Genomic DNA, 15,356 nt, shown 5'->3' with positions numbered 1-15,356 from the left:
AGCATCTTCCCTTTTATTCCCCAAACTTGCTTTGTTTTTGTACCTATTTTGTTTATTGTTTTGGCTCTTGTGTATAACATAAAAAAGACTCATATTTTCCTTCTCTAACACTTTCATTAAGGTCACTTTGTGGTTAGATTGCAAACTCACCCTCTTAGGCCTTGTTTAGCCTATTTTGGTGCCATTTTGATAAGGTTTTGTTCACTTCAGCATTTTGATCTTTTGATCACCAAAAATCAGTGTATTTTAGTGTCAAAAAAGTTGGTTTGAGGTCTTGCATAGGGGAGGGACACCCCTCTCCCTTTATGGTTTTGTTTCCTTGCTTTTTGAGCTCAAAAGGATAGCATGTGTGCTTGTTGTGTCTTGGCTTCATTTCAGTACTTTTTTAGGCATCTTAGGTCTTACATAACCTCTTTTTTTTTTGCCGGATTTGGCCCTCTTGCATGCTTGTGATATTTGCTTTGTATTGCCCCATCTTGCTTAAAAGTACATCCCATGATTAGGCCATGATTTTTGTGTGTGTTGGCTTGGTTCCATGGAGCATTTAGCATTGTTTTTCCATGCTTAAAATCTGTTGGTTATCAACTTGGTCATGTTTAGCATGTTTGGTAGAGTTGCTTTGTATTTTGGCTTGGAAGCTTTGAGCATTTTGACCTCTAGCATGCATGGTTGTGTTTACCCTCTTGATTTGGCATCATCTAGGGTTATATTTTAGTCCAAGAATCATGCTTGTATGTGTGCATGCATGGCCTCTTTCACGCCTTGAAGATGTGTCCTCTTATGCCTAAGAATGAGCCTTAGTGTATTTGCTTCATGGGGGATATCTTAGTTGCCATATTAGGAGCTTTTGGGGTCCTATTTTGCATGCATAGATTCTGTTTTTACTTGTCTTGATCATGCCATGAGTGGTCATGTCATTGAAGGTAAGTTGTCTCCTTTTGTGTCTTGACTTTGGGACCATGAATTTGCTTGTTAACATGAGTTGATTACCTACCATTTTAAGCACCTTTGGTCACTGTTTTGAGGAGGGTAAGGGTCTGTCCCTTTGCCATTTTTAAGCCCTCTTGCATGCTTGCTCCATGTTTGTTGGATAGTTGTTCCATTAAGCTTTGTGTAGCACATCAATCCCATAGTCAATTTGGTCCATGTTTGCACCATTTTTGTACCTTGTATGCTTAGCATTGTACATTTGTCATGTTGGTTGCATAATGTTTGTTGTGCTTTATATCTTGGTGGCATGATGTATTTGAGCCTTGTTGAGCATTACATGCATTGCATTTACTTGGTTTGGGGTGTCAAACTAAGTTCGGGAATCAAGGACCATTCATACTCCAAGTGATGCAATGCGCCTTGATTCCCTGTCATCGGGACCTTTGACTCTAACTTGATAAGGCCTCGGTTTTTCATGTTGTTTGTTGCATGCATTTTCATATCAAATGGCAAATTCGCCCCTTTGACTCATCACGTACCATTGATGATTCAAGGATCGAAAGTCATGCTTCTTTGAGTTCGAAATATGATAAGAAGTAGGACCATGCTTACATGTGTCCAAAAACTCCATACTATGCACTGCCTGTCCTCTGTTTGCTGTCAGATTGTCAGTTGCAGGAAGTTTCTGCCGACCGGCAGAATTTAGTGCCGACCGGCACTATCTGGAGTGCCGATGAACCTGATAAAGTGCCGACGGGAATTTTGGAGTGCCGGTGGCAATTCTGTCTGGCCGGTGGTGCTCTGCAGGATGCAGAGAGCTTGTTCCAGCACTTTGGAATTTTTTTTTTTTTTTTTTTTTTTAGAAAGACAAGGCAGTACAAACAGAAGCGACAAGAGCATAGTACGGGTTTTCCGGGCAGGACGGATTCGAACATGCATCATCTGCGCGCCCCGAGGCAGAGGCTGTGGCCACCCTCTTTATTCTTTTGCTTCCTCTTTTTTTAATTAATTAGGAAATTTTGTAATAATTTTATTTGTTCATTATTTTGGGACTGTAATATTAATTCGAGCCCTCTGAGTGAGGGTAAACATGTAATAAGTGTGGGTGAGTGTGTGTATGTCTTCCAATCCCCATTTCTTTCTTCCCTTTTATTTACCAGCTTATGATGGTAGATTAGGGCATTTTGAAATTAGCATACCTTATGATATGCATGCGTGCATTCATGCATCTGTTAACATGCACCAGGCTCGGTACATCATACTAAACGCATTCGTATTTTCAAATTCCAAAATTGAATACATGAATTAGTTGGTTACATATCGTATACCATATCTAGGTTAACCGAGCCTAACTAAAATTGCACCTTGTATGTGTTGCATTAGGCAAAATAACATGAACTAGGACATGCATGTTTGCTAACTAGTTTACTGTTTTGGCACGGAGTACAATGTAAGTATTTTTGCTTTAGCATCCAGCATGCGTGTGAATGTTGCCATAATAGTATGCCTGCCATGCGGCTAAGTGCTTACATGAGATAAACTGCTTGAATGCCTGTGGGTGGAGGTCAAATTGCTTAAATTGGGATAATGCGTTAAAACTGTGAATTTTAAGCCCACTAGATAATGGCAAAACCATCTTTTCCAAAAGCCCACTTGAGGGTGGCAAAATCTGCATTTTAGCCTACTTGCGAGTAGCAAACCATTTTTAAACAAACATGAAATGTTTTGTTCCAATTTAGGCGATTTGGTCTATACTTGTTTGCTGTGCGCATAACATAGTAATTCTAGGCTAATAACCGGAATAAGAACACATAAAGTTTTCAAAATCAGATATCATGGTTAGTAGAGGCCGGTCTTCGGACCGGGCGAAAGGGGGTGCTCATAGCTGACCTTCCCCGATCGTACCCAAGCTCCCGAGCCGAGACAACTCCGGTGATGACGGACATGTGGCCTTCGGCACCGAGTCAGGGTTTCCTAAATTCTCCCATTTTAAAACATTTAGGTGGCGACTCTGTATCTGGCAAAGCAGTCCATGTTTGGCACTACTTTTTCAAAAATCTGTTTCTCAAAACGATTTGCCAGATTTGGACTCTTTGGTTCAGATTAAGAACCGTGACACAAATCGAGAGTCCAAACTGTAGCATGAGGCCCACGGGCGCTGTTACAATGCCATACACTATCTGTCCTTGTTGCTGTCAAAAACCAGTTTCTGCAGGGAGTTTCTGCCAACCGGCACTGTTGAGTGCCGATCGGCCATGGATTGGTGGCCGATAATGTGAAACCCCAGCCGATGGGTAAGTTCCATGGCCGGTGGGTATTCCCTTCAGCCGATGGTGTCCTACAGGGTTCAGGGAACCTGTCCTAGGACTTTGGCATTTTTTAGAGGAGCAGGACAGTGTAAACAGAGGCAGCAGTGGTATGGTACGGGCTTTCGGGGCAAGATAAATCCGAGCATGCATCATTCACGCATTTTGAGGCGGGGGCTGTGGCCATCTTCTCTTTGCATTTAATTTGTTAATTAGATTAGAAATTTTGTAATATTTAATTTAGTATTATTTATTCGGACTGTAATATTTATTCGGACCCTCCGAGTGAGGGCAAATGTGTAATAAGTGTGCGTGAGTGTGTGTATGTCTTCCAACCCCACGTCTTTCTTCCCTTTTATTTACCCGCTTATGATGGTAGACTAGGGCATATTTGAATTAGCATACCTTATGCTTAGCATGCGTGCATCCATACATTTGTCTTACATGCACCAGGCTCGGCGCATCACTCTAACTGCATTTGTATTTTAAATTCAAATTGAATACGTGTTAGTTGTAGCATTTCACATGTCATTGTAGATTAGCCGAGCCTATCTTAGTTGCATTTTGCATGTGTTGCATTAGCCATCTTAACATGAACTAGGATTATGCATATGATTACTAACTAGTTTCTGTTTTGGCTTGGAGTACTCTGTAAGTTCTTTTGCTTTAGCATCCTTGCATGCGTGTGAGTGTTGCCATGATAGCATGATTACCATGAGGCTAGATGCTTATGTGATATAAACTGCTTGAATGCCTGTGGGTGAAGGTTGGATTGTCTGAGTTGGAATTGCTCATTGGAATCCGTGTTTTAGTCTACTTGCGAGTAGCAAATTCCAAAACATTTTTCAAAACAAGCGGACATGCAATGCTTATTTCCAAATTAGGCGATCTAGTCTATACTTTTGTGCTGTGCGCATAACATAGTAATTCTAGGCTAATAATCGGGATAAGAACACATAACGTTTTCAAAAACGGATATCACGGTTAGCAGAGGCCGATCTTCGGATCGGGCGAGAGGGGGTGCTCATAGCTGACCTTCCCCAATCGTACCGTAGCTCCCGAGCCGAGGCAACTTTGGTGATGACTGACACATGGCCTTTGGCACCGAGTCAGGGTTTCCTAAATCCCCCCTTAAAAAATATTTAGGTGGCGACTCTGTATCTGGCAAAGCAGTCTATGCTTGGCACTTCTTTTTCTAAAAATCTGTTTTCTCAAAACGATTTGCCAGATTTGGACTCTTTGGTTCAGATTAAGAACCGTGACAATTTGAGTCTGAACTGTAGTAGACCCGCAAAACGAACGGAACGGAACCTCACCCTCCCGGGGCGTTCGGGGACGTCTACACGTGTCCGTCATCATCAAAGTTGCCTCGACTAGGGAACTTAGGTACGAGAGAGGAAAGTCATGAATTGAGCACCCCTGCTCGCCTGATCAAAGATCAGCTTCTACTAATCATAATATGATATTTTATAAATATTATGTGTTCTTATTCCGGTTATTAAACTAGCTTTACTATGTGATGTGCACATACACGTATAGACTAGTTTACTCAATTTGGAACAATTCAACTCATGTTTGTTTGCGAAAATAGTTTGAATTTGCCACCAAACATAGTGGGCTTAAAACATGATTTGCCACTTAACAAAGTGGGCCTAAAACGCACATTTGTTGAATCATTCCAATTCAAACAACAAGCCTTCATCCACAGGCATTTAAGCAGTTTAGCATTTAACCACATCGCCTCATGGTAAACATGCTAATCATGGCAACATTCACACTTATGCAAGTATGCCAAAGCGTAAAAACTCACCTAGTACTCCAAGCTAAGAAGATATGAGTTAGAAAAATATGCATGATTCCTAACTATACAAGATGCCTAATGCAACACATGCAATATGCAATTTAAAAGGCTCGGCTACTAATATGGCATATGAAGCAATTTTAAACAACATGCGATTAAACACGTGTTCAAAGAAGTATTGAAATAACAATGCAGTTTGAATGATGCGCTAAGCCTCGGTACATGCAATACAAAATGAATGGATGCAAGCATAAGGTATGCTAATTGAAACGTGACCCTAATCTAACCATCAAAAGTGATTAAATAAAAGGGAGAAAGATGTGGGGTTGGAAAACATACACGCACGCACGCACACTCATTATAACATTACGCCCTCGCGAAGGAGGGTCCAAATGAATAAGCTAACCAACTACACTAATTAAGCTAACTAATTATTACAAACCGAAATCGAATAACTAGTTAAACTAACTAATTATTTACAACTCTTACTTAGCTACAACTAATTAATTACAACATGTATTTGATCTATTGCTAATGAAACTAATTAGCTAATCCCCGGAAGCGAGGAAGGCCCATGCATGCTCGGTTTTCACCCGAAAAGCCACTGTTTTGCTGCTGCAAGCCTCTGTTTGCACATTTGAACACTGACAATTTTGCCCACTTCCCGAACACCTTTGCTCCACCTTACCAACACACTGTGAAAATTTCACTGATGGCCAACAAGGGACCGGTCGGCTACCATTGGTGGCTGGTCGGTTACTGGTGGTGGCCGGTCGGCCGCTGTTGTCCTATTGGCCACTGTTGTCCTGAACTTCCTTGTTACGACAAAGAGTAAAACAGAGCAAAATAGTGTATTTCTCAAGGGTTGTTTACACATTTTGCCTCTCCTTTTCATGGGAAAATCAAAGGAGGGACAAACTTTGGTTCACAAACCATCAATCAAGCAAATTCATTGCATGAAGGCTTGTGAAATCAATTGTGCAAGTTCAATAAATGCAAAATGAGACCAAAATGACCATCACCCTATCATGCATGATCAAGGGCAATGGAGACCTAGGAAAATGGCACATTTTATCACTTTTGAGTATGAAATGTCTCATTTTCTTTGTGTTCAAATTAACGTCCGATTCAAACACATGCAATGTAACACAAAGAATGCTTATCTTGCCTCTTTTACTTGCCAATTTTGTTTACTCATTTTAATTACTAAGTCATCCTTTAATTAATTGGCCTGCAACACCCGTATCCTTTAATCCATTGGAGAGTGTATTTAATTCCCTTATTTTCATTTTTGGGAGTCTTTAGAGTCGTTGAATGTTGGTTTTGGAGAAGTATGATCCGATTTAAACTCGTTGAGTTTGTTTGTTCACATTTGTTCTTGTCAAAAAGTTTGTTGGAAACTTAGAAATTCCGTTTTGGGGTCGACACTAGCCTTCCTAAGGGTCGACCCTTGCATGTTGTAATGTTTTTGGAGGTATTACTGGAATTTAGGGTCAACACCAGCCTTGGTGGTGTCGACACCTTTCTTTTGTTGTTGGTCTCAAGGGTCAACACCAATCTAGGAAGGGTTGACCCTTGTGTATTGCAGAATCTATGTGTCAGTTGCTAGAAATTAGGGTCGACCCTTCTGTTGACGCGCTCCCGGGAACTCTCCGAATATCCGCGCACGCGAGGGCGCGAATTCTCGTTTTGTTCTCTGAGCTACCACAATTCAGACTCAATGTCACGGTTCTGAATCTAATCTCACAATGTGCGATGTGAGATCGATAAATCACCAAAGAGTCCAAATTCGGCAAATCGTTTTGTAAAATTGATTTTTATAAAGAAGTGCCAAACATGGACTGCTTTGCCAGATACAGAGTCGCTACCTAAATATTTTATTTTGGGGGAATTTAGGAAACCCTGACTCGTGCCTAAGGCCACGTGTCCGTCATCACCAAAGTTGCCTCGGCTCGGGAACTTGGGTACAAGAGGGGAAGGTCATGCAATGAGCACCCCCGCTCGCCCGATCAAAGATTGGCCTGTACTAAGCATGATATTTTGTTTTTGAAAACACATGTGTTCTTATTCCGGTTATTTAACCTAGAATTACTATGCGATGCGTATAGCAAACAAGTATAGACTAGATCGCCTAAGTTGGAACAAAACATTGCATATTCGTTTGAAAACGGTTTGAAGTTTGCTACTCGCAAGTAGGCTAAAATGCGATTTTCAATGAATTGTTCCAATTCAAGTAATCCAACCTTCACCCACAGGCATTCAGGCAGTTAATCTAATAAGCAATTAGCCTCATGGAAAACATGCTTTCATGGCAACATTAACACACATGCAGTATGCTAAAGCGTAAACACTCATAGTGTACTCCGAGCCAAAACAGAGAACTAGTTAGAAATCATGCATGATCCTAGTTCATGTTAAAATGGCTAATGCAGCACATGCAAAAATGCAACTAAGATAGGCTCGGCTACCTAGAACGTCATATGAAATGCAACTTGATACATGTATTCAAATAGGTATTGAAATACAATGCAATTAGTATGATGCGCCGAGCCCGGTGCATGCAATACAGATGAATGGATGCACGCATGCAAGCATAATGTATACTAAACAAAACATGCCCTAAAACTAACCATCGTAAGCGATTAAGTAAAAGGAAGAAAGAAATGGGGGTTGGAAAACATGCATCACACAAACGCACACTTATTACAACAATACGCCCTCTCGACGGAGGGACCAAATAAGAAGCTAACTAGCTAATGTAAGCTAATTAAACTAATTATTACACAACAAACTAATTAACTAATCCTAGTTAACTAATTATTACAAAACAAATTGAAATAGCTAAACGCATTAACTATTAAAGTACAAAAACAAGCAAAAGCTAGCTATCTAAGCATGTTAGCTAAGGAAAGCAGTAAAATAGGAGGTTCTCGGAGGGAGAAGACTGGATGCATGCTCGGTCGCCTCGTTCGGAAATCCAATGCGATGCCCCGATTTGCCTCTATTTTCAATTATCCTCAGAACACCAAGCTCCAGAAAGCTTAAACTCCACCTTGGGAAACCTGTGGGAGGGTGGCCAACCACTTTTGGTCTCTCCAGCCACCTGCCGACCACTTTTTGTTGCTGCAAACCAGGAAAAGTGGTCGGCCAGCTAGTTTTTCTGGCTGGCCGACTAGTAGTTGCTGTTGAATTCCAGTTTGCTGCAACAGAGAGCAAGAAAGGGCATGGCAATGTATTTGCAAGATATGTGTGTACAACCATCCTCCCTATCATGTCATGAGCTCAAGGGAGTGTAGTTCTTGACCCTCGGGCCACCAATCGCGCATTTCAATGCATGATGGCCGAGAGGCGAAGTTGCACAATTCAATGTGAAATGAATACACAAGTAAACACATAAAGCCTAGAACTCTATCATGCATGATCAAGAGCGTCGGCGACCGGGAATTGAGGTATGTTTCATCACTTAAAGTATGAAACATCCCTCATTTCCCGTGTTTGGACTAACACCTATTCTAAACACAATGCAACACATAACAAGGCATGCACGATGCTATGTAACATGGAGTATGCAAAAATGCAATGCAACATAAGCATGCAAATATGCAATATGACTTAAGCATGTAAACATGCAATGCAATATGAACAACTTAACAAGGCTAATGGCATGCACAATGCTAATACATGCAACAACTAGTATACACAATGCAAATGTCAATTAGCATGCACAATGCAATGATGTGACCTAAGCATACACAATGCAAGGTATAAGGCACACACGATGCGATGAACATGGCATACACAAAGCGATGTAATACAAGCACGCAAACAACATGTAATAAAACATGCTCAATGGACTTAAACCAAAATGGACAGACCTCAGCCATGCCCAAATTAGTGGCCATAATGCTAAAATGAAGGCACCGAAGACACATGCAAACATATATGCCAATTGGCTCACCAATTAAGGCATTAAGGTGCAACTCTCAAAAGCACTTAAAGAGTGAAAAGCATGAAAGTGTAACAACACTAAGGGCACTGAAATTAGACAAGATATGATGCCAAATCACTTAATCAACACAAGCATGGCATGCAAAGGTCCTTAAAGCATAAGACTAGCAAAGAGGACTACACATGAGGCATGCAATACATGGCACAAATGCATGGACCAATCATGGACAGAGCTTAAATAGGTCAAAACAAGGACCTAAACATGCAGAGATGAGGGCTCAAATACCTAGGCATGCAAGCATTAGCCATAAACTAGGCAACAATGCACAACACTCAAAGCATGGAAGAAATGGGAACATGGTAGTCCTATATGCTCTGAAATGTCATGTTAGATGATGTCAAATCATGTGCACAACACAAATGAAGCATGCTATGGTGCCCAAAGCTTGAAGCTAGCAAGAGCATTTGCACTATAAGTATATAAAACATGAAGCATGTGACTAAGGCAACCCAAAATAGTCCTAGAACATGTCAAGATGAGTCTAAAATATGCATGGAAGGAAGCCAAAATACGCTAGCATGAAGGGCATAAGGCATGATGCATACAAGGCAAATAAGGTAGATTACACTACATCTATTAAGACCAAGCATGGAATGACTTAAGCAACAAAAATCAGAGTTATATCATGGCATAATAACCCCCAAAACACACTGAAATGATAACTCACAAGCTTAGGCATGAAGGCATACACAATGACCCATGTTAAGACATAAAGGGGCAAACCCTCCAACGCATTGAATGAGTGATAAATGTGGGTGTATAGCCATGAAACATGGACTAAAATCACATTATAAATGATGCCAAATCATTCAAATAGTCCAAGCAATGCATGCTAGTGGACTTGATACACAAAGCTAACAAGCTAGAATGCATTATAGCTATACAAAGCATGGCATGCATGACCAAAACAATACAAATCAGAGCTAAAGCATGTTAAAGCATGGACAAAAGCTTCTTGAAGTTAAGCCTAAAGAATGCTAAAATGACATGTCAAAGCATGATGCATGTTGGGTTATTTCATGGAATTGCACTACAAGTGCATGAGGCATGCAAGGGCCAACCAAACCAAACCAAAATAGAGTCATGACATGGAAAAAAATCACCAAAAACATGCTGAAATGGAAACAAAATAAGCTAGAATGACATGCTACTTCATGAAGCATACAAAACTAGTTTGTGTGATTTACACTACAAGTGTATTAGGCATGCATGGAGTGACAAAACCAAGTAAAAACAATGGTATGCCACAGCAAAATAACCACAAATACATGCTAAGAACAAGCCAACACAAGCTTAATAAAGATGCTCAAACATGAGGTATTCAAAGCAAGTAAACATGACATAAGGAGAGGGGATGACCCTCTCTTATTTAAGACTCCAAAACCACCTTCCCACCACTGAAAATCCTCTAGATTTCAATGGTAGAAAGGTCATGCAAAGGCTACAATAAGAACCTAAAGGGATGGCTCAAAACAAGGCCTAACAAGGCCTAAGAGGAGGTAGATCACCCCCAACGAAAAAGTGACCTTAAACAAACTTTTTAAGCACACAAAAATAGAACTTTTTTCAGTTAAGAGTTAAGCTTAAAAAAGTATGCAAGAAGGGCTAAAAGCTTAATAAAAAATGAGGGATTTAAGGATTAAAGACTCACCCTTAAAGACCTTCTTTACTACTGCAACTCCGGCCACCTCTTTAAGCTCAAACCAGCCCAAGAACACCAAAAATAAATTCAAGAAGCCTCAGCAACACAAGCAAGGTGTTTGAGTGTGTGTTTGTGTACAAAAGTGAGACAAAACTGCACTTTAAGGCACAAAAATGAAGAACCAAGGCAAGATAGATACAAAACTATATGTATAACTCAAACCTTTATTTTCTTAAACTAGAGGAGGGAGGAGGGGCCTCCCTCTTATAGAGAGCAAAAGGCAAAGCTTCTTGAAGAAGCTAAGCTCCAAGGCAATCCCTCCATACACGTGTATGGAGGATGGCTCTGGTGCTCTCCAGCTGTGGCAGCTGGCCAAAAATATCTCCAAAAATGTGCCAAAAAGCAGTCGACCACTTGAAGTGGTTGACCAGCTACTTAAAGTGGTCAGCCGACCACTTCAAGTGGTCTCCCAGAACAAAAACTGGTCAGCCATGGGTGGGAGCAAAGTGGTGGTATGGTGGCCGACCAGAAAAGGTGGCCCAAAGACCAAGAAAGCCAGTTGTCTGACAAGAAAACTGGCTGGCAGAAGGAAAAGTGGTCTTCAAGGAGACAAAGTGGTCTCCCACCCTTGTACCACCTTCCAAACAAGAAAAACAAGGTTTGTACCAAAAACAAACCAAAACGGATGCAAGACGAGAGATCGAGAGGCAAAGAACGCGGCCGAAAGCCTCGAAAACTAACCTACTAGCATCAAAAGTGGTATATGACCACAAAAGTGGTCTCCCGGACCACAGTGTTCCTCTAGGCAAAGGTAACAAGGTGTGGTTCAAAAACCACGCCAAACGGAGAACGTTAAGCGGTCCCGAGACAAAACGCGCGGCCGAAGGCTCCAAAAATCAAAAACTGGTCTCCAAATGGGAAAAGTGGCCTACGACCATAAAAAGTGGTCTACGACCACAAAGCCATGGTCTACAAGACCTCTCCCTCCCTCCAGGAAGAGAAAACAAGGTTTGGTCCTCAAACCGAGCCAAAGCACAAAACGTTCGGAGGCCCGGAGGCAAGGCTCTCAGCCAAAACTCCGGAAACTCGAAACAAGCACAACATGCCCCATCACCGAGCACTCAATCGATGACGACTGAGTCTTAAGGTTGGTCAAAAATGGGGTGTGTACACCTTCCTGTCTAAGGGTCGACACCTTCCTTGCTGCCAGATTGTCTTTTCTACCTGGAGGGTTGACACCTCTACCTGAAGGGTTGACCCCTGCGTGTTTTTTTTCAGAATTTTGGGGATCGAATGGGCCCTACTTTTGGGGGTTTTGGACTTATCCTTTTTCATTGACCTTTGGGCTATTTTCTACTACTATAAATAAGCTCAAAACATATTTTCATTTCACTTTTTCTTCTCTTTCCTCTCTTTCAAACCGTGAGTTCTTTACTCTCTCTCTAAAACTCAAACCTTTTCACTTAGATCTTTAGATCTACTCACCTAAAGTGATCTTTTCACCTTCGTCCTTTGAGAAAGAGTGTAGATCTCGCCAAGGGCTTCATTTTGGTCCGATTAGTTCGTGGTTTTGTTGCCATTAATTTTTGGGTCATCATCTCTTGGCTTCAAGAGGTAGGGGTTTCTAGTTCTCTTTCAATACCCTCATTTATAGATAAATTTGTGGTATGTTCTTTATATAAATACAAAAGTTCCCATTTTTATGCATATTGTGATGAATTACGAGATTGGGGGTAAGGGTTTGAAGAGAGTTGGGTTAATTTGTTGGGTTATGATCTTGGGTCATGATCTTGGGTCATGAGTTTGGGTGTAAAAGTAATAGAAGGGTTGGAATAAAATGTGTTTGTGAAAAGCTTTAACTTCTCTTAAAAACCCTAGTTTGGCTCATGAAGATGGTTAATGGTTTTGCTTCAATTGATAGTAGAATCATGAAATTGAGGTGTTAAATTACACATGTACAAGTTTAATTAAAATTTTAAAGAGTTTACAAATTTATGTAAAAGTTGCGATTGAACCCTCAATGTTGATGTTTTAAATTATGTTATAATATGAAATCAAACTTGGGGGAAAAGAAATTACTAATGGTATGGATGACGTGAGCTTTGTGTTGAAATGGTTGTGTTGAATTTTATTGTGTGTTATGTGAATTGTATTGGGTTATGTTGTGTTGAGTTTGGTTGAGTTGAGTTGAGTTATGTTGGGTTGTGATGTGGTTGGTACCCACGCAGGGAGTTGAAAATGTTTTTGGGGCCCCACATCCCGCCGTATAATAGTCGGCAAATGTGTGGGTGGTTTGAATTCAAGGTGCCCAATTGCCCTGTCTAGGCTTATCGCTGGACGAATGTGGGAAAAGTGTTTTTGGGTGTCCACACAATCTTGCCGTATAATAGCCGGCAAAAGTGGAAAAATGATTTTTGGATCCGCACGTCCTGTCGTATAATAGCCGGCAAATATGGGGGATGGTTTTAGAAAGTTGAACAATGGCTTTTGGAAAAATGTAGTTTTTGGAAGAAAATGGTTTTTGGGAGTTCATTTCTCGCCGTATAATGGCCGGCAAAAGGTGGAATGTGTTGAGTCGATGATAATATGCGTGAATTGAGATGAACTTATGAAATTACAATTGATGTGTGATTTGGCATGGAAAGGGAATGCATATAGAAATTATTTGAAGAAATTGAATTAAGAAGGGTTTATTATCCTTGTGATATGTTGAATTATGATTGATAACACACATGTAGATATGATGTAGTTGTGATATATTGAATTATAGCTTCTAATGCAAGCGTGGATGTGATGTAGTTGTTAGATGTGTAGGAGTTGAGTGTAGGATAACAATTATTGAATATAAAAGGGATTTGGATTTCTACATTGAGCAGTTACAGCAAATATGAATAGATTGGTGCGAATAGCATGCAGGTGGGATGTTTTGGACTATTAAGGGAACTTGAACTTGAGGTTATGATGTTATAATAAATGTAACAAGTAAACGGGGAGAATGGAAATAAAAAGAGGAATGTTAAGATGGAAATTAAATGAGAAATATTTTGGAATTGGTTAATAAATATAAAATGATGTGGTTCCTTAAATATACTTGTTTCTAAAAAGGATTTATGGTTTTCTGATAAAAAGGAATAGTTTTTGATGGTTGAAAGTTTTCCTTAAATGTTCAAATAAATTTTGGGAAAACGATACTCTACGTATGATATTTTGAAGTTACAAAACGTCACATACTATATAGTATCACCCAATATGCATGATCATTTCTATCTATAGGATGGTTATTATTTTAGAACTATGAGATTCCTACTGGGCAATTATGCTCACCCCCTGTTGTTTCATTTTCCTACAGGAAGAGAAGTCGGATTGATTGGTTGGAGGATTAAGAAGTTCATGTGTCTGTTACATGTAATTTCATAGTAGATGTGCAAGAATGACTTTTGTACATTGATGTTTGTAATTATTTATTTGTACCTCCGTAGCGGGAGCCTGGCATGTATTATTATTATTGTTGTATTCATCATGATAGAGAACATGTACTATTATGTTTCTATTATTCAAGGGTAATAGATGTTGGTTTTAAAAATAAAAAAAAATGGAACTGAATTACAGGCCTTTGGTAATGTTTCCGAGTAATTAAAATTTGGGGCGTGACATGGCCATTGGTGATTTCAAGTCCTCTAAATGGAAAGAAGGCTTAAACCAAAGGTTGTTTTAGGTATGAAAGAGACCTCATGCCGTTGGTAATGAACCCCAAAAAAGGATTAAACCATTAAGTACAAACACCTCAATTTCATGCTTTGAACAAACAAATGGTTTGAACCACTTTCAAAGAAAAAATAAAATCAAGAAAGGATAGAGGTTGCATAGATGATTAAGTGCTGGAAATGAGTGATAAAAGCACTAAAACATGCAACTAACTCAAACCAATGATGGTTAAAGCCTTAAAACACTAAGCTAGTGAAGGAACTTGCACTATAATCATGCCATACAAGGCTCAAATGGCACAAAATAGCTAAAACAGTGGCAAAACAGTTCAAAATAGAGTGTAAAACATGCTGGACTTGAGCCACAAAAAGCTAAAACATTAAGCTAATACATGGGGCTAACTAGACATGCAAATAAGACACAAGGAGGGGAGGCTAAACCCTCCAATTTTGGACTTCAAAATAAGTTTTTTACCACTGAAAAACCTCTGAAATTCAGTGGTTAAAGGCCTCAAAAAGTTGGTTTGGAAGAGATGAATAAAGGCACAAAAGCTTGACAAACTAAGAAGCAAGAAGGGTGAACCACCCCCTAACTAAAAGAGGGCTCAAACAACCACTTTTAAGCTACAAAAACAAAACTTTTTACAATTTAAAACCAACCCCAAAATAGTAAGAATAGATGGTAAAACAAGTATATTGAAACAAAGTAAACAAGGCAAGTGTTATACCTTTGAAGCAAACCTCAAGTTTAGGCACCAAACCAAGCTAAAATCACTTGTTAGAGCTCACAGAGGGTCTCAAATAACCTCAGCCCAAAGAGAAGCAACTTTGATTAAGGTAGTGTATTTAAAAGTATAGAGAGAACAAGCAACTAAGCACAAAATTGCAAGAGAGAGAGAGAGAGAGACTTTTTTCCCAAAATTTCTAACCCTCAAAAATGGAGGAGGAACCCCCCATATATAGA

Source organism: Camellia sinensis, chromosome 3 (genome assembly GCF_055761805.1).
Source record: "Camellia sinensis isolate YWXY chromosome 3, ASM5576180v1, whole genome shotgun sequence".
Taxonomy (NCBI): Eukaryota; Viridiplantae; Streptophyta; class Magnoliopsida; order Ericales; family Theaceae; genus Camellia; species Camellia sinensis.
The sequence above is the reverse complement of the archived record's forward strand: the minus strand, read 5'-3'. Positions refer to the sequence as shown.